Source organism: Podarcis raffonei, chromosome 11, assembly GCF_027172205.1.
Source record: "Podarcis raffonei isolate rPodRaf1 chromosome 11, rPodRaf1.pri, whole genome shotgun sequence".
NCBI lineage: Eukaryota > Metazoa > Chordata > Lepidosauria > Squamata > Lacertidae > Podarcis > Podarcis raffonei.
The window spans coordinates 667729-686321 of record NC_070612.1 but is presented as its reverse complement, the minus strand read 5'-3'; the positions used below and the strand labels follow the sequence as shown (position 1 = coordinate 686321).

General features: G+C 49.8%; 1 protein-coding gene across 1 annotated transcript in view; it reads left to right on the top strand.

The window, feature by feature from the left end:
* Positions 1-8346: 8346 nt before the first annotated feature.
* The window catches only part of RUSC2 (RUN and SH3 domain containing 2), a 54757-nt gene continuing 44510 nt past the window's right edge, over positions 8347-18593 (top strand). The window contains exon 1 of the mRNA XM_053407888.1: positions 8347-8729. The gene's annotated coding sequence lies outside the window, so the exon portion shown is untranslated. The remainder of the gene's footprint in view (positions 8730-18593) is intronic.

Sequence of the window (18593 nt, the reverse complement as noted above, 5' to 3'; positions counted from 1 at the left end):
GCCCCATGGCAAAGCGGGGCTCGTGCTGGGGTGGGTGGCTGATGCTCAGGGAAGAGCAGAACCAGTCCCGGTTGGGTCCCTCTCAGGGCTTCAGATTTTGGGGAGGGAGGAGGCCACATTTGCACTGCTCTGGGTGGGAGGGAAATATAGGTGAGGCCGTGGGGCGCCCCACAGACTTTGGTCTTCCGTTTGTACAACCCTTTGTAATAAAACAGCAAATGAAAATGCTCTGCATCTCCCTGTGGTCTTTCAGCGAACGGGGCTCTTGGTTGAAGTGGAGGGGGCAGTAGGGGGCTCTTTGGAGGAGACCCCAGGAGACTCAGCAAAGGGGGCTTTTCCTGCTGGCCAGACCCACAGGGCTTTTGGGGCTTGGTCTGCTCATTCCAAGATGGGCTGAGCCAGCCAGGCTGCAGCATTTGGACTGGGGGTGTGTGTGTTTTCCATTACGATGGGGCTGGGGGAGAATGAGTGGGGGTGCTTCATTACACCGCCAACCCTCAGCCACCTTTCCCCTTTGGATCGTTCAGAGGGGGGGGAGCAAGGTGCGTGGAGACCTCTGGAAGATGCCCCCATCCCCTTGGGAGAGAGAGAAAACGTGGGGAGGGCTTGCAAGCTTTCCCAAACGACCCAGAGGCAGCGCTGCCCAATGGTCACAGCAGCATTCCGCCTCCAGTCTGCTCCTCTTCTTTGGACGCAGTCCAGCCTGGTCAATGCGCCAATCCAGACCCTCCACCAGTTTAGGGAAATTGGGGGTGGGGGTGGAGGGGTGTCTGGATTTTTCCCTAATCCAAAGAGAAGACCCCACTGCAACTCCTGGCCCTCCGCACGTGCTCAGAGGCCCTTTGGGCCTTCTTGCCCTGGCATATGCCCCTCCCAGCTGATCCCCAAGCAAAATCAAGCTAAATTTTGTCCATGGCTGCAGACAGCGGAAGTGAGTTTTGTTCAATGGAAGGACCCTTTCACTGACATCACAGGTAAGTCAGAATAAATAAGATATAAAACGATGGTCAGCGCCTGGTCTGACAACTCCGTATTGTATTCAGTCACTAATTGCAGGCTGAAATTACTTTTCCACGGAGCTTCCAGCTGCCGACCTGCAAAGAGGCTCTTTGGCAACTCTTTCGTTTTGCCAGGCAAAAAACAGTAAAAAGAGGAGAAACCACCAACATGGTAGTCAGAAATGGAGGAAATAATGTGTTCTGGAATTATTATGAGTTGCATCCAACTACGTCCTACTCAGAGAAGGAAGGAATTGTCACGGGGGAGCTGACGGCAAACACCCTCTGGGAAGAGCAGAAGGAAACAAGGCCCTCCGCTCAGATCCATGAAATAGACTCCCTCCTCATGAGCTGGGGCTCAGGCTGTGTGGCCCCTCCCAGACTATTTTCTAGGTCTCAGACCCCTCCCTCTGCCTACGGTGAGGCACCAGGCACATTCCTTGGGGTTTCCTGGTTTCCTGTTCTGTTCTGTGGAGTAATCCCCTTGTTCTAGGGGTGGATCTACACACGGGGGGGGGGGGGAACGCTATAAATAAGTCAGAAATTAAATCATTATTTTTTAAAAAAATAAATGATAAAAATCATTTATTTTTAAAAAGCCCTATGTAAAAATGCTAAAGAAATGTCTTGTGCTCTCTGGCGCCATCTGGTGTTGCATGTTTATAACACATACAAATTGCTGAGTTTTTTTGACTAATGTAGCTGAGTCCTGAGGGTGGGAGGGGGGTCTGGCAGACTGTCCACTCTCAGCTGGTGCTGCCTCTATTCACCCTGATTCCTGTCCTTGCTCAGGCCCTCCGACTCCCAGCCACCAACATTTCCCAGCTCTCCTCCTCCTCCTCTGGGGTGCGTCCTGTTTCCCCCCACCATGAACCTGGGTCCAGGCTGCCCTCTTCTGCCCTCTCCCTGGGAGCCTCTTGGCCAGACCGTCTCCAAAGCTGCTCCTCATCAACAAGCCATGTCTATTAACTTCGGTGGGTCTACTCTGCATAGGACTAGCACTTGAGCACAACCCTATGTCCTCCACAGTATCAATGTTATGTACTGAGTTGAATAGGATCCAAAAATGCAGCAGTCTGATTGGTCCTAGAACAATAGGATTCAGAATGCAGCAGTCTGATTGGTCCACAGGAGCCACCCAAACCAGCTCCAGGTGAAAGTGAATCCGCAACCTGATTGGCCTACAGGAGAATCCCGGAATTAGCCAATCAGATGAGGCCCATTGTGTAAATAATGTATATAAAGCAGACATCCTGGGGGAACTTCCATTCCTCCTCACCACTGTGAGCTGAAGGAAGAGCAGGAAATCCACTCTCGACTCCGAGGATATTTCAGTCAAGAAGGCAGAAAGTGCTCGTTTCCATCAAAAGAGCCACAAAAAAGGCATGGGGAGTCAAGACGCGAGGGGACACTGTTCAGTTTAGTCTGTTTCAGTTCTGAGCAGTGAGTTTCTGATTCTTCATATTTTTCATCAAATGCATCCTGGACTTTTGAAAACGGAAGGTTTGCCCAGATCAAAACAAACTTACCTACCCTTTCATATGCCATAATCTAACATTTTTTTCCATTTTTTCCATTTGGGGTGGAGATAAACAAAGGCTTTGCGGAGGGGGGGCAACAGGGATACCCCCCTTATTCAACCCCCCTGTCCCCAAGTCCCTTACATCTCTAATCTGGTTCTCACTTTCCTGGCCCCAAAATGGATGTGGCCCAGTTTGCCCCCTGCAGAGTCCCACGGAGACATCGCCCACATTACTGTCCCCATGCCAGCTGCCACTTGCTGCATGATGGGCCTTTGTTGTCGGGGTCCGGATGGAGTGGAGTTTGGCCCCCGTCTTCTCTCTTGGCTGCTCTTTGCAGCATCCCAGGCTGACCAGAGGGAAGGGAGGGAACTGCTGCGTGTGACGCTGGCTGGAGGTCTTGGGAGAACTCAGTTTCTGGAGCCCAGAGTTCAAGGAGGACGTTGGTGAATTGGAAAAGGCTCCCCAGAGACGGACAAAGAGGCAGGAAGGGATCAAATCCTGTAATAAGAGGCTGAAGAACTGGATATATTTAGCTGAGAGAAAAGGTTATTTTCAGGCCAAGCAAATAGGCTGCTGACTGTTTTGCAAAGCATTCTTGGAACAGGGCTATGGCTGTTCTCTTCCTCTTCAGAAACATTATTGATCAAGGTTAGTTCAATAATCAATGGTTTTGAACTGCGGCCGTGCCAAAAGGGGGCAGCACAAGTAATTGGCAATTGCTGAGGGTCTTGCTGGAGCAAGTGGGATGTGCTGGACTAGAGATCGTAATTTCAAGCTGTAATTTTATTGCTTCCCATATTGCTTTCATCTTGCATTTTATTGTATCATGATTTGAATTCCCTAGAACTGAAATTGTGTCACAAGAAATAAAAGAAGCAGTAAAAACCATTATAAATCAGTTAGGATATTCATACAATTTTATATATTGTAATTTATTGTTTTTCAATCTGAATTCCATGCAATATATAAGAAATTAAAGGAGCAATTAAAAACAAATGTGAATATGATGGATGTGCCGTCTTCAACCGCGGATCCACAGGCCATAAGAACTGTTTGACCGTGAAACGGACTTCAGCATAAAAGAAGGGAATGTCTCTGTAGCAGCCAACCTCCTGCGAGGTTTTTAAGCAGAGCTTGGGTGGCCACCAGTCTGGGATGCTTGAGCTGAGATTCCTGCATTGCAGGGGGTGGACTAGATGACTCTTGGGGTCCCTTCCAACTCTAGGATTCTGGGATTCTCCTCCCACAGGGAGTTCCCAGGAGCCAGTTCATGGGCCACAAACTAAGGAACCCTTTAGCCCTCTTGCCGTGCTCTGGAATTAGTTGGTGCATCACTTACTTAATGAGAGAGTTTGACTTCTTGTGTGTCTTTATGCAAAATTAACACCAGGTGACGGCAGCCCCCTCCTCCTCTTTGGTGGGGGGGGGGATTGTCAGCAGCTCATTCTTGGCCTAAAATAGCCTTCCTGTCTGGCTCATCTGAAGTCTGGCAGCTCTGCCTGGAGGGTGGGTGGGTTTTAAGAGCCCCCACTTCCAACTGCACCCCCCCGCCGCCCCCCCGTCCTCTTCCCCTTGGATTCTGGACATAACTGGTGCCTGGGAGTTTGGGTGGCGCTCCTTCTGTGCTGCTATGATACTTGATTCTGATTCTGTGACGTGAGCCTGTTATTCTCCTGGGCATGAGGCAGACTCACCACCAACACGCCTGTTTTTATGTCTTGCCTCTGGCCGCTGCAGCTGTTCCTGAGCAGGTCACTTTAAGAACATGCAACTTTTTAATTAGCCGGTCAGCTTCCTTGCCACTGCTTTTTCCGCAAGGCCAGAAGCTGATCCAACAGACACTCTTCTTAAAATAGGTTTGTTGGTAACCAACTTTGCATTCTCTCTAGCTGTGAATTGGCTGCTATTATTAGCTTTGGATAGTCTCTGTTGATCTTTTGGCACCCCAAATTATGCGTGGGATGAACAGTTTTAGATATGCAGCAGACTCTTTAGGATTTAAAAATTCATTTCGATGATGCTGGACGCTGCTGCCTCGAGCTATAAAGAGGCAGGGTGAAAATGTTTTGAACTGTTAACAGAGAAATCTAAGGGCTCCCTTGGACAAAAAACAAGTTTTCCCAGTGATCCAGTACAGAGATACATTTATCAGTGAATTCTTACATTTGGTATCGTGCAGCAAAGGTTAACCTGAGAGTAAGCCTGTTCCCCTTCTACGAATAGTCAGTCTGATAAATGTCACAAAAGAAGCTACTCAACCCAGGACAGGACAGTCTTAAAAACTGGGGCAGGGGCAAAGGTGGCCTAGCCAAGCACTCCATTCAAAGGAGGCCTTCAGGCATCCGCCAGCCAAGCTCCCACTTTCATAGACCTGCAGATTTGGAAGGGATCCCAAGGCTCATCTAGTCCAACCCCCGGCAAGCTGCTTTCTCCGCCTGGAAGAGGAGGGTGCCTGTGGGTGCAGAAGTCAAGGGGATGGCAGGAGGGAGGGCAATGCACTTTGCTTCCTCCCTGGGGGGTGGGGTGGGCAGCAACAGAGGCTCTGCTGTGCCATGAGGGCCTGGAAGCAGAGCATTCTTGACATGCTCAGGGAAAAGGCACACTCCCTGGTGTTATAGGAATTCTAAGGTCTCTCTCTCTCTCTCTCTCTCTCTCTCTCTCTCTCTCTCTCTCTCTCTATATATATATGTGTGTGTGTGTGTGTGTGTGTGTGTGTGTGTGTGTGTGACCTTAGAATATATATATATCATATATCCATAAATTTACAAGGCAAACACATACATAAGTATATAAACTATGGGTCCAAAATAGTACAGGAGAGCAATCCTGAAAGCATTTTGACTCTCCCCAATTGACCTCAAATGTTTCTCTGCAAGGAGGAAGGAAATGGGAAAAACCTCCCCATTGTCTCTTTGCTCACAGATCCTGTCTTGAGGGCATATCTGTGTATGAATAGGGTGAGCCTGTGACCTGGATTCAGGAACTGAGTATTTACCATCACAAAAGACTGGCCAGGATGCCCAGGTAAAAGCAATCAGTGACCATTATCAGGTAACCTTGGCAGACAGGTTTTCTGCTGTAGACCGCCCCTTCAGTGATGTATGTATGTATGTTTTGGGGGGGTGGTCTTGAGCTACAGGGGAGGCAATTTTCAAATGTCTATATAAGAGCTTCCACACCAATGTTCTGGGTTCCTGTCCTCTCTCCCTCCAGGGGTGAGCGGGGGACCCTGCGGCAACAGATCAATAAAGATCAGGCTTACTAGCTGCTTTGCTCCTCAATATTCTCTGCTTGGCCTCTGTTATTTTCTCCTACCGATAGGGAACCCGCATAAGGACTCTGTACGGGCTCTTGGGTACCCCATAAGGGAAAGGGAGCAGTATTTTTCTGGTAACACTGGGCTAGCTGCCCTGCCTGCGGGAGCAGTTCTGCTTGATGAGCTGGGACAACACTTGGCACAAGCTGACTGGGGCTTGCAGGCCAGGCTTGTGGTTCTGTGGTCGCCATGACAACCATGGCGTGGCCCAGTTCCATCCCAGCAAAAGGAAGGAAGCATTTGCTCTCCCGGCACATTTCAGCCAACAAGAGGCTTTTTGTCCTTTCCGGCCAAAAGGCTGCCCAGGAGCCTCTCCAGATCCTCTTCTCCAGACTCTGGCTCATAAGAGCATAAAAGAGCCTGCAGGATCCGGCCAATGGCCCATCTGGTCCAGCCTCCTGCTCTTGCAGCAGTCAACCAAATGCCCCGATGGGAAACCTGCAAGCAGAATTCGAACGCAAGATCCCTCTCTCTTCCTACAGTTTCCAGCAAGTGGGGTTCAGAAGCAGGGCTGTCTCCAACTGCAGAAGAGCCATCCTGGCTAGGAGCCAAAAAGGGCAGGTACCACTTTGTTTTATGGCAAATATTTGGATGGCTTTAATAGATTTTGGGTGGTTTTTATTTTTATCTGTAAGTTGCCTTGAGTCCTGTCAGGGGGGAAAGGTGGAGTATAAATCAAAATATAATAGTAATAATGCCATACTAAATAAAGGCCAGCCGAACCTCAGGGCAGAGTGGGGGGAAACCATCCTCTCTGGACAAGTTTGTTGCCAAATGACGATCACCACTCAGCCACGGGGGGGGGGGGGTGAGGGGGGCAGCATGTGATAATTTAGCATGGTTTTGGGTAGGGTTTTTGGTTAGCTGAAGGCCAGATAAAAGAAAGCAGCCCTTCTTCGCAAAGAGTTCACCTGTGGAACTCCCTCCCACTGGAGGCAGAAATGGACACCAACCCAGAAAGCTTTAAATGAAGATTGGGCAAATTCATGAAGAAGAGGGCTAACAGTGGCTAATAGTCAAGATGGTGGTGCTCTGGTTTCACCACCAGAGGTAGTCAGGCTTCTGAATCCCAGAGTGGATCTATACAAAGGGGGGGGGGGGACACTATAAATAAGTCAGAAATTAAATCATTATACCAAAAGGAAAAAAACCACTATGGGAAATCGCATTGATTATTTTTTTGCTCTCCAGCTCCATCTGTCTTTGCATGTTTATAACGCATTCGAAACATTGTTTTTGGACTAATATCTCTGAGTCCAACTCATGTGCTCAGATTCTGCTTGCTGGATTCCCAGTGAGGCATCTAGTCAGCCACTTTGAGAACAGGAGGCTGGACTGGGTGGGCTCTTCTCATGCAAAGCCCTGGTCGGTGCAGGAGGGAGCCAGGACAGGGCTGGATTGAGATTTGATGAGGCCCTCAGCTCCTGAAGGTAATGGGGCCCTTTCTATGTCCAGCTGTCCTTTGTCAACAACAAACGGTTGCTGCTTTTTTGTGTTGAATATATGCTATATGGTAATTTATGGACCTAATAGGTATCTCAAGCCATTTGCACATCACAAAATATGTATTTTATCAAAGTAATTGTCGAACTGAAATACAATTAAGAAGAAGTATATTAATAGTGAGGGACGCGGGTGGCGCTGTGGGTTAAACCACAGAGCCTAGGACTTGCCAATCAGAAGGTTAGCGGTTCGAATACCTGCAACGGGGTGAGCTCCTGTTGCTCGGTGCCTGCTCCTGCCAACCTAGCAGTTTGAAAGCACATCAAAGTGCAAGTAGATCAATAGGTGCCGCTCTGACGGGAAGGCAAACGGCGTTTCCGTGCGCTGCTCTGGTTCGCCAGAAGCGGCTTAGTCCTGCTGGCCACATGACCCAGAAGCTGTACGCCGGCTCCCTTGGCCAGTAAAGCGAGAAGAGCACCGCAACCCCAGAGTCAGTCACGACTGGACCTAATGGTCGGGGGTCCCTTTACCTTTATATTAATAGTGAAATAATTATTAAGCTCTAACTTTAAATGATTTTTTTATTCATAAAAAAACTTAATAATGCAAACACATTGGCATTTGGCAATAACAAAAGTTCCTTTAGAAACACTGTTTACAAAGACTCATAATCTCCTCTCTAGAAACTTGCTATAACATGAAATAATAATTGGTGTAAATATATGATGCAAACTGCTAATAATTGTAAATAGCTTTATTAATATGAAATTAAGTGTTATAACCTTTACAATGCAACTGTAGTTAATAAAATGCATTTTTATATAATATCAGTATCATCATAGTAATCCACACTGTCCACATAAATTTTTTTGCCCCCCCCCCCCTAGAGTGAGGCCCTAAACTATAGCTTGTTTAGCTTATGCGTAAATCCGGCACTGGGCCAGGAGAAGGAAGGGCTTCGCTGCCATCCTGATGCCATCTGACGGAAGGGCTGCAGGTGGTCACGGTTTTACGCGCCGCGCAAATCCCTTGTTTCTGGCCTCTTGCTTCATTTCGAGGGGCGACTGTGAGCTCCGGGATATGATACGAGCGAGGGGGAAATTCTCTCACTCTCCACCGCGTGCCTAATTTTAGGAGACCCCGCCGCGTCTCCAAATGCAGCCAAACAAACCGGCTGGCGTGTGAAGCGCAGCCGGGCCGTCGGCTGTCTGCGCGCTCCGAAGCTGCGCGCCGCCTGCAGCCGCCGGGGAGTGTCTTGTTTTGATGCTCCCGATGCGCCTCCTCGCTGCCGGGCCAGGCTGCCGTCATATTTCGGGCATAGCATGCATTGCTGGCATTCCAGGGCGCAGCGCCGCCCAGGACAGCCTTCGGAGGCTGGAGGGAGCCCGGCTCGGGGCTGCGCGCGGGGGCCGAATCGCGGAGGGTCTCCGGGCAGGAGGCTGACGCCGGGTAAGTGGCGAGGGGGGGGGATCCTGGAGTCCTGAGCCCGGGGGGGGGGCGGTCCTTGCCTGGCTCAGCTGCTGCCCATGTGCGCCGAGCGTTGACTAAGAAGCGCAGCAAAAGGGAAGCGTCACGAGTCTCGCAGGTGGAGGCGCGCACCTTCCCACAGGATCGCGATTGGCTGAGCCTTTGCCAGGGATATTTCTGGCAAGGGCCCTTTACGGATCTGTAGGTAGCGGGGAGGGCGCGGCCATGTTTCTCTTCTCCACCCCAACCCGCCCCAATTAAAAACCGAGGCTACATGTGTCAGCCTTCCAATAATTAAATGGTTTTTAAATCTTTAAAAAGTCAGCAGAATGGCGGAGAAAGTAGCGTAGTGTTTCAGGGAGGGCAGGTAGGTGGGAGACGTTTATCTGTCTGTCTGTCTATCTATCATCTATCTATCTATCATCTATCTATCTATCTATCTATCTATCTATCATCTATCTCCCATTTTTTTCTCCAAGGAGCTCATGGTGGTGTACATGGTTCTCTCTCTCTCTCTCTCTCTCTCTCTCTCTCTCTCTCTCTCTTCTTTCTTTCATAGTTGGAAGGGTCTCCCAAAGGTCCTCTAGTCCACCCCCCTAAAGCAGGGATGTCCAACAGGATGTCCAATCCTAAATTCCTAAAAAAGCTCAACAACTTTTGTCAATCCAATGGGTAGATCACTGGCAGTTTTGTTATAGTGGGAGTCGATCATAGTCTCTTGTAAGCTGGACATCTAAAGCATCCCTGACAGGTGGCCATCCAACCTCTGCTTAAAGACCTCCAGGGAAGGAGGGTCCACAACTTCCCAAGGGAGTCTATTCCGCTGCAAAGTCAGTTGAGCTGAGAGGTGGTGACTTGCCAAGGTCACCCAGTGAGCTTCATAGCTGAGTGGGGATTTGAACTCTCTCCCTGGTCCGACACTTACCACTGATCAGTGCACAAGCCTCCTATGGCAAAGGAGATCCACACCAGGCATGTGCCGCCTAGTAATCCTGGTAGCCGGTGCGTCCAAAGGAAGGTTTGCCATTTTCACAGGCACTGAATATTGCTGCCTGAGCGCTGGGGGAACCTGTTAGGCCAACAGTGGGATTAAGGTTGTGTCACCCGAAGAGAAGTGTGGGCGATGAGCAATAAGCACATGCACATTTGTTACCAAACAGACTTTCATGTGTGATGGATTTATCAGCGGCTATGGAGCCTCTGTGTTCAGGGGCAGTCTACCTGAAGCCAGGAACAGACTGGTAGATTTCTGAGTTTCTGGAATCCGGCTAGGAAGGGCCTCAGCTCTGTGGAAGGACCTCTTCTTGGCAGGCAGAAGCTCCCAGCTTCCACCTCCAGCATCTTGAGGCAGCCCCTGGACAAGGTTTTGGACTGTGGACTAAACAGTTCCTCCATGTGACTCAGCAGAGCCAATTCTAGGGAGTCGGCAGGAGGAAGTGACTCAGGCCAGAGCTGGGATTGACTCAGGATGGTTTGTCCTAAGAAGGGCTTAGCCCTGGAGCAGGTGAGGTCGGTACTGAGAGTGTGTTTCTGAGCAGGTGCAGAGTGCCATTTCCTCACCAGTCTTCTGGCATGCAAGCCTGACCAGGTCTGCATGGGAAAGTCAAGGTGTGGGGTGAGTAGACCCCAGGGCCGGATTGAGGTTTGATGAGGCCCTCAGCTCCTGAAGGTAATAGGGCCCTTTGTATGTCTAGCTGTCCTTTGTCAACAACAAGTGGTTGCTGTTTTTTGTGTTGAATACAGTGGACACTCCGGATATGAATTTAATTTGTTCCAGGGGTCTGTGCGCACCCTGAAAATTTTGTAAGAAGAGGTGCTGCTTCTGCGCACATGCGTGGCATGATAGAGCGCCTCTGCGCATGTGCACACAGCGAAACCCAGAAGTATACACTTCCGGGTTTGCAGCGTTCGCAACCCGAAAGTTATGTTACCCAAAGATAACGTAACCCGAGGGTCCACTGTATATGCTATATGGTAATTTATGGACCTAATGGGTATCTAACCATTTGCACATAACAAAATATGTATTTTATCGAAGTAATTGTTGAACTGAAATACAGTTAAGAAGAAGTATATTAATAGTGAAGTACAATTAAGAAGAAGTATATTAATAGTGAAATAATTATTAAGCTCTAACTGTATGTAGGTTTTATTTTATTTGCTTTTTATCTTATATTTTGGAAATGTACATCCAGTTTTTTTCCGCTTTAAATTTTTTGGGGGCCCCCAAGAGAGTGGGGCCCTAAGCTAGAGCTTGTGTAGCTTATACGTAAATCCGGCACTGTAAAGCCAGAGGGATAGGCCAGAGGGCATGTGCAGCTGCACTTTACCTCTTGCCCACAACTGGATTCCAGGGGCCAGAAAGGAAGTTCCGACTAAATTTCAGGAATACCTTTTGGGCAGGTGAGAGCTGTTTGACCGTCCAATGGATTCCCTCGGGAGGTGGTGGACTCCCCTTCCCTGGAGGTTTTTCAGCAGAGGTTGGATGGCTGTCTGCCATGGATGCTGCAGCTGAGATTCCTGCACTGCAGGGGGTTGGACTAGAGGACCTCTGGGGTTCCCTTCCAACTCTACAGTTCTAGGATTCTATGAAACGCCTTCCAGTTTTTGTCAGAGAGATGCAGATGGCCCTTCTGGCTGGCTGCTCTTTGCATGGCTCCTGCTAGTCCGGCGGGTCCGGCCAGCCAGGATCACATGTGGCTGCACGTGGCTGAGAGAGGAGAGACTGGCTGGCTGCCAGGCCTGGGAAGGCGGCCTGCTTTCAGGCTGGCCCAGTTCCTCCCCTGTGCTTCTTCTGCCTGAGCTGCTCAGCTGAGTCAGAGCTTTGCAGATGTGCATCAGCTGGAGCTGGGCGGAGAGCTAGAGGCGGAAAAATGGGATGCCATGGCAACGCCTTGCTCCCCACTCGCCCCCTCCAGTGGCAAAGCCATGGAAACGAATTCTTTCCATGTTCTTATCCACCAGCTTCTGGCTGCTTCTACAGAGGTTGGTTTGCCTTTTGGAAACTACATAACCCAGCATGCAACGGGGCTCACGCATGAGCAGGGAGCGTTGTTTTGATTCCTCCAAAGCACTGCATGCTGGGCAATGTAGTTTCATCCAGCCAGGGCACCCTCCCCGTCTCAAGGACGCTGCTCACCCCAAGGAATGGAGGCTCCCAGGCTGAGGAGGCCCAGCACTTAACTGGAGGAGGGAGGGAAAGAGCAAAGAGACTGAACCGAGGCAGGGAACTTTGGTCAGCCCAAAGGCTGCAATTCCCCCAGGGGCACCTTGGTGGTCAAGGGCAGAGGCAGAACTGGATGTGATATTTTTCTATCTATCGTCTATCTATCTCTCCCATAAAATTTATACACAGCTTGATTGTAACAAACAAACAAACCCCCAAAACAAACCCAAAGCCGATTGCAAAAAAATCAAACAAGAAAATGAGCAGAAACGTACAACAGTGTTTTAAAACATGCAATACGAAGCACTCGAGGAAACTGCAGAGGAGAGCCAGTGTAAGGTCCAGGAGCCACATTCAGTCCTTGGGATGCCTGAGATTCATCACCAGCCCTAAACTAGACCCTCCGCCTAACTGCTTCCCCCCAAATCTTCATTACTGTTTGATCCTGACCAGAACAGGAAAGGCGAAACAAGCTGGTCATTGTCTGAGCCAATTTGGAAAGGATGCAAACTGGCAGGGCAGCGTGGGGTGAGGTGAGGTCAGGAAACAAGAACTCCCAAAGCTCTGCATAGAATGACGTCTTGTTCAGGGCCTGCTCCCTCTGGAGTCCCGTTCACCCAAATTGTGGGTGAGTCAAGCCTTCCTTCCCTTGTTTTACTCCACTGCTTTGGGATGTTAATGGGCCAGAAAAAGTGGTCCTTATAGGCAGAGCTGTTCCATTTTCTTGGCCTCGCATAACAGGCTATTCTGAGATGCGGAAGAGCTGCAAATCCACCATTATCTCTCTGTCCCTCCCAGGCACACCAGCTCCCAGCCCCCCTATCATCGGCAACAGACACTCGCCACACCCCACAGGGCTCCTTTCCTCTTGGACTTCATCCTTCCGCTCACCCTTTCCCAGCCTGCCTTGCAGACACCTGCCCCCTTTAGCTTGAAGGGGGTGTAATAAACGAAAATCTGCCCTTATTCCCTTATGGGGGACACAAGAGCCCTTATAGAGTCTTTACGTAGGTTCCCTATTGGTAGGAGAAAAGAACAGAGGCCAACCAGAGAATATTGAGAAGCAAAGCAAAGCAGCTAGTAAGCCTGATCTTTATTGAACTGTTGCAACAGGGTCTCCCCTCACACGCAGGAAAGGAGGAGGACCCCAAACAAAGGTGTGCCCACCCTTATATAGACATTTTAAATTCCCTGCCTTGGAGTCCAAGACCACCCCCAGAAACATCATACCTACATCACAGAAAGGGCGATCTACAGCAGAAATCTGAGCGTGCTGTTTGCCAGAAATCTGAGTGTGTTGTTTACCTCCTGTCTGACAGGTTACCTGTTAATGCTCACTTGATTGGATACCCTGGGGAGCCTGGCCACTCTTTTGTAATGATAAATACTTAGTTCCTGAGCCAGGTCACAGGCTCACCCTATTCATAAACAGACACACCCTTAAGACAGGCTTTGTGAAGGAAAAGACAATGGGGAGGCTTTTCCATTTTCCTTGACCTTGCAGAGAAAACATTTGGTCAGTTTGAGAGTCAAAATGGTTTCTGGGCTGTTTTCCTGAGCTGCTTCAGACATGTGGTTTATATATTTATGTACATGTTTGCTTGGTGCATTTAGGAACATTTATTATATATATAAGACCTTAATTCTTTTATTTCAGGGGGCAGGGGGGTGTGAGAACTTTCTGGCAGTAAGAGATGTTCACAGCAGAACGGGCTCCCTTGGAAGGTGGTGGACTCGCCTTGCTTGGTGCTTTTAAGGAGAGGTTGGGTGACTGTTTGCCCGAGAAAGCTTTTGTTGGGATTTCTGCACTGCAGGGGTTGGACTAGAGGACCCTTCCAACTCTACCATTCTAGGATTCCAGGAGTGGTGGGCCAGGACCCAGAAGAGACCAGAATTCAAACTCCATATTCAGCCATGACTCCCCCTTGGAGGCCAGTCACATTGCCTCTCAGCTTAACCTACCTCACAGGGTTGTTTTGGGGATTAAAGAAGGAAGGGGAGAAAACCATATATGCCACCCTAAGCTCCTTGGAGAATAAGGTGAGGTGTGACTGTGCCCCTGAAGGACCAGGTGCATCACGTCATTCTGGACTCACAGCTGTCCTTGGAGGCGCAGGTTAATTCTGTGTCCAGGGCAACAGCTCCATCTGGTACGCAGGCTGAGACCCTACCTGCCCGCGGACTGTCTGGCCAGAGTGGTGCATGCTCTGGTTATCTCCCGCTTGGACTACTGTCATGCGTTCTACGTAGGGCTACCTTTGAAGGTGACCTGGAAACTGCAATTAATCCAGAATGCGGCAGCTAGACTGGTGACTAGGAGTGGCCGCTGAGACCATATAACACCAGTCTTGAAAGACCTACACTGGCTCCCAGTACGTTTCCGAGCACAATTCAAAGTGTTGGTGCTGACCTTGAAAGCCCTAAATGGCATTGGCCCAGTATACCTGAAGGAGCATCTCCACCCCCATCGTTCTGCCTGGACACTGAGGTCCAGCGCCGAGGGCCTTCTGGCAGTTCCCTCATTACAGGGAACCAGGCAGAGGACCTTCTCGGTGGTGGCGCCTGCCCTGTTGATCGCCCTCCCACCAGATGCCAAAGAAATAAACAACTACCGGTATCTGACTTTTAGAAGACGTCTGAAGGCAGCCCTGTTTAGGGAAGTTTTTAACATTTGATGAATCATTGTATTTTAATATTCTGTTGGAAGCCGGTTAGCAAATGGAAAGGCCTTGGGCAAGAACACAGCAGCCTGGCTGGTGTGACGGAAACCTGGCAGGGTGATTGGAGGGGGGGGATGTGCAGGGTTTCCTTGGAATATCTGCGCACCTTGGGAAGCAGTAGGAGCAGGGGCCTGGGACCTCTCTGGATGCATCTGCCTGGCCAGTGGCAAGTCCAGCAGTCAGTGGATTTTGGGTGTCTCTCTACCCAGTGCTGAGTACCTGAGAGAGGACAGGGATTCTGTTAAGGTACCATCCGCCCTGCTCCCAAAGGGATTCCCTCCCTCAGCTCCCCAATACTTGTGGTCTGGAGGGGGTTCAGTCCTCTGGAGCCTTCAGGGCACCCACAAACCTGTCTCGGATAATCTTTCCATCCAACACATGCGGCGGGACATGCTTTGGCCCTGGACTTTAGGGGGCTTGATTATTACTATTAGTAGTTTAAATATGTTTTCAATGAAAGTTTTCCCATAAGTAACAAAAGTACATTCTGCATCTCCGTTTTCAAATCATAGAGTCCTTCATAGAGGTCAGTTACTGTCTGAGACATTTTTGTTATAGGCAATGTGGGGTTGTGGGGAAAAGAGAGGCTAGGAGAAGGGAGGAAATAGGGAAAGAGAAAAAGAAAGAAGGAAAAGAAAAAAAGGGGGTGATCTCTGATTTCTCCAGATTGCTTTTGATTTGGTGGGGGGACTGTTTAAATGGCTGCTGTGATCTTTGTTGTTCCTACTTGTTATGGTACAAGTGTTTTATTGCAATATTGCATATGCCTTTAGCGGATTTTATCAGACATGATATGACAGCTTGCACCAATACTTTATTTTGAGAAGCAGCTAACATATTTATTAAATAAAAATTAAGTTAGAAGATACCTCGGTCGAATAATAAACACAGTGGCTTCAAATTCTGAATAGAAGCTCTTAGGAAATTGTTTTATGAGGGGGTTAAACCATGTTAATGATTCTTTGTGGACAAGAAGCAACACTTTGGAACAGAGGAATTTGCTGAGGAATTTCAGTGGAAAGGAATCCAGTCTGTTTGAAAGGGTTCAGGAGGTGAAGGCCTCATCTCAGCCCCTGGGTCAAGAGTGTGTGCCTTCCTGGAAGAGTTGCAGTGTGAGGAGGAAAGGGAGATAAAGGTGTGATGGACTTTTCACCTTGGATAACTTGGAGCTCCCACCTCTTTGATGCACCATTATGGAAAAGAAGAGCATGATGCTTTGGGCTTTGCAAAGAGAGTTTGTTCCAGCCAAGCTCCGGCGCAGGCAGTCCTTCTCTTCTCCCTTGGCGCCTCCAGGAATCAGGTGGAGCCACTTGCAGGTGGGCAAAAGATAGATGGAGGAGCCCAGGCCAAGGGCTGGAAGCCAGAGCCTGGAGCCAAGATGAGTCTGTGCACACCAGCCGTGCCTCTCTCTTGGGCCATGGAGATCTCTGGCAAAGGTGGTGCTTTGCCAGCCGGCGGATTCAGCCCAAGCCTGCAGAGCAGATCTGCCCTGGCCCTTTCCCCTGGGATTGTGACCCGAGCCGCGTCTGTGCCAGGCCCCTCCTTGGAGCTTTTCTTTGCACGGACACTGGGCCTTTTCATTCAGCAGCCCAGGCTTTGCTCCCTTGGTGGCCAGCCGCTCTCTCCACCTCCCCGGCAGAGGCTCTGCAGACTGCAAAGGGGAGGCACCCAAGAGAAGAGGAGAGCTGGCTGAAGAACCTTGCATAGCACCTCCCTTGGTTCTATCTGGTCTGCTCCTCTGAACCAAGCAGAACATGCCCCCCTCACTCACCCCCAAGGGGCTTCTGTGGGTCAGGCAGGTGGCATCTGGAGGCTCTTGTGAGGCCAGGACTGAGGGCTCCCTCAGGGGCTGCTACCTGCAAGCAGGAGGGCAGGAGTGATGGTTGGCACCTGGAAAGCAGGTGCTGCCTTCTGTCACTTATACCCTAAAGGACATTCTTAGTGTGTGCGGACATTTATATTTGAAGCAAGGAGAGACGCCCATCTCTGGGGCATTCCTGGTCAGTTTTCCTCTTTCCCGGCAGCTGCCTCTGTCTCTTCCTCTGTGTTTGCTGTGTTGCTCTTCCTCTGAGGAGCTGGCATCTTCAAGGCCCTTGAAGGTTTCACAAACAACATGCCACGCGAGGAGAACTGGTGCCTGCTGCTTCTGTTGCCTGCTTGATATCAACTGTTTGGTAGGCAGACTGAAAAACTAGGTAAGGATCTTGGCTGGTCTGCAGGTTGCAAAGCCCTCATGTGTAAAAGATGATCTCTCTGTGTCAGGAGGAGCTGTTTTCTCACAGTGATTTACTCAGGAGGAGCTACTGGTCATCTCCATTCTCGGAGTCCGCTTGCCTGCTGGTGCAAGAGGGCAGAGGACTCTTGTTTTGCTCCTGTAGGATTCCCAGGACGGGCACCTGGTTGGCCGTGGCCAGATCAAGATGCCAGACTGAATGGGCCCCCTTTGGCTCCATCCACCTGCTGCTGCAGAGCTCTGCCCACCTCCTTACTGTTTTGTTGATATTTTGTGAGGTTTCGGTGCTTTGTTGCTCGTTTCCTTGGCGACAACTCCCCTGGATCATAGAATTCATTACAAGAATCTTAGGACTCAGCCAGTACTTGTCGCGCACGTGAGCAAACTCTTGCTTGTCGTTCGTGCGGCCTTGATAGTGTTTGGCATCTCTGACACGGGCGGTGGCTCACTCTTCTTCCCATCGGAAGAGAGAGCCTCTGCGGTTGCCAGAAAATGCAGGCGGGGAGAGGACCCCTGTGCCCAAATCCTGCTTGTGGGCTTCTCTTTGTGGAATCTGGTTGCCCACTCTGAGGCGAGGGTGAGGGGCCATTGGCCTGATCTGCACATTTCAGTGTCATGGACCCAGATTCCCAAGATCCACTCCCAGCTTTTCATCCCCTGAACCACACCAGATCTCAGCACATCATGCTCCAGAAGGCTGTGTGCCATGGTCAGTGATGGCTGCTGCATTAGGCACTGTCCCACCGCCCTTAGCCAGCCCTCAACAGCCTTCCCTCTTCCTTACAGCCAGCCAGCGAGGGCCCACCAGCTACTACCAAAATGATTAAGGTTTTAAATGACAATTTTAGGTTATATTTTGGTGATCAATATTTAATATATTTTTTTAACTGCCGCTATATCTGTATATCTGTACATCTGGCGTGCTCTGGTCCATGGGGTCACGAAGAGTCGGACACGACTAAACGACTAAACAACAACAACAACAATATCTGTATTGACTCTGTTATACCCAATTGCAATTTAATGTATTCCTGTTGTGTTTTATGATTTTCCTGATATTGTAAGTGAGCCCGAACTGGTCTGTGACCGTGATAATAAATCAGCAGCAGATTTGAATGTAGATATTGACTCCCCCCGGTTCCCCATATAGATTTTCACTCACCCCTGAGACATCGCATAGTCATGCTCATTCATTTCAATGGGCCTACTCTGAGTCAAACTTATTTGAATGCCACCCTCTGGCTGCTCCCCCTGCTCCTGGCCTCCCTCCCTCCCTCCACCCTCCCAATGGGCACCAGTTAGCACAGGCCCCCACCCCCCTCTCAAAAGTTCCGGTTTGCTCTCCCTCCTAGCAGCTCAAGTGTTTCAGTCTTCCCGGCACAGTTTTTGGCTGCCCCCTGGAACCTTTCCCTGAAGGCCCCTTCCAGCCCACCCCCTGTGCTTTTGTGGGGGATTCAAAACTGCTGGGGTGGTGGTCCTGCTCTGCAGTGTATAGGGAAGCTGTCACGTTTTTATATGTGTTGGAAGCTGTCCAGAGTGGCTGAGGCAACCCAGTCAGGTGGGTGATAATAATAAAATAATTGTTTTTATTATTATCTTCCTCCCACCCCACCCCCCGTGAATGCAGGACTCTGCTGCGCCAGGGCATAAATAGGGTGTGCCACACCAGGCTATTTTCATTCCCTGAATGCAACAGACATTCACATGTGAGGGAGTGTTAAAAATAA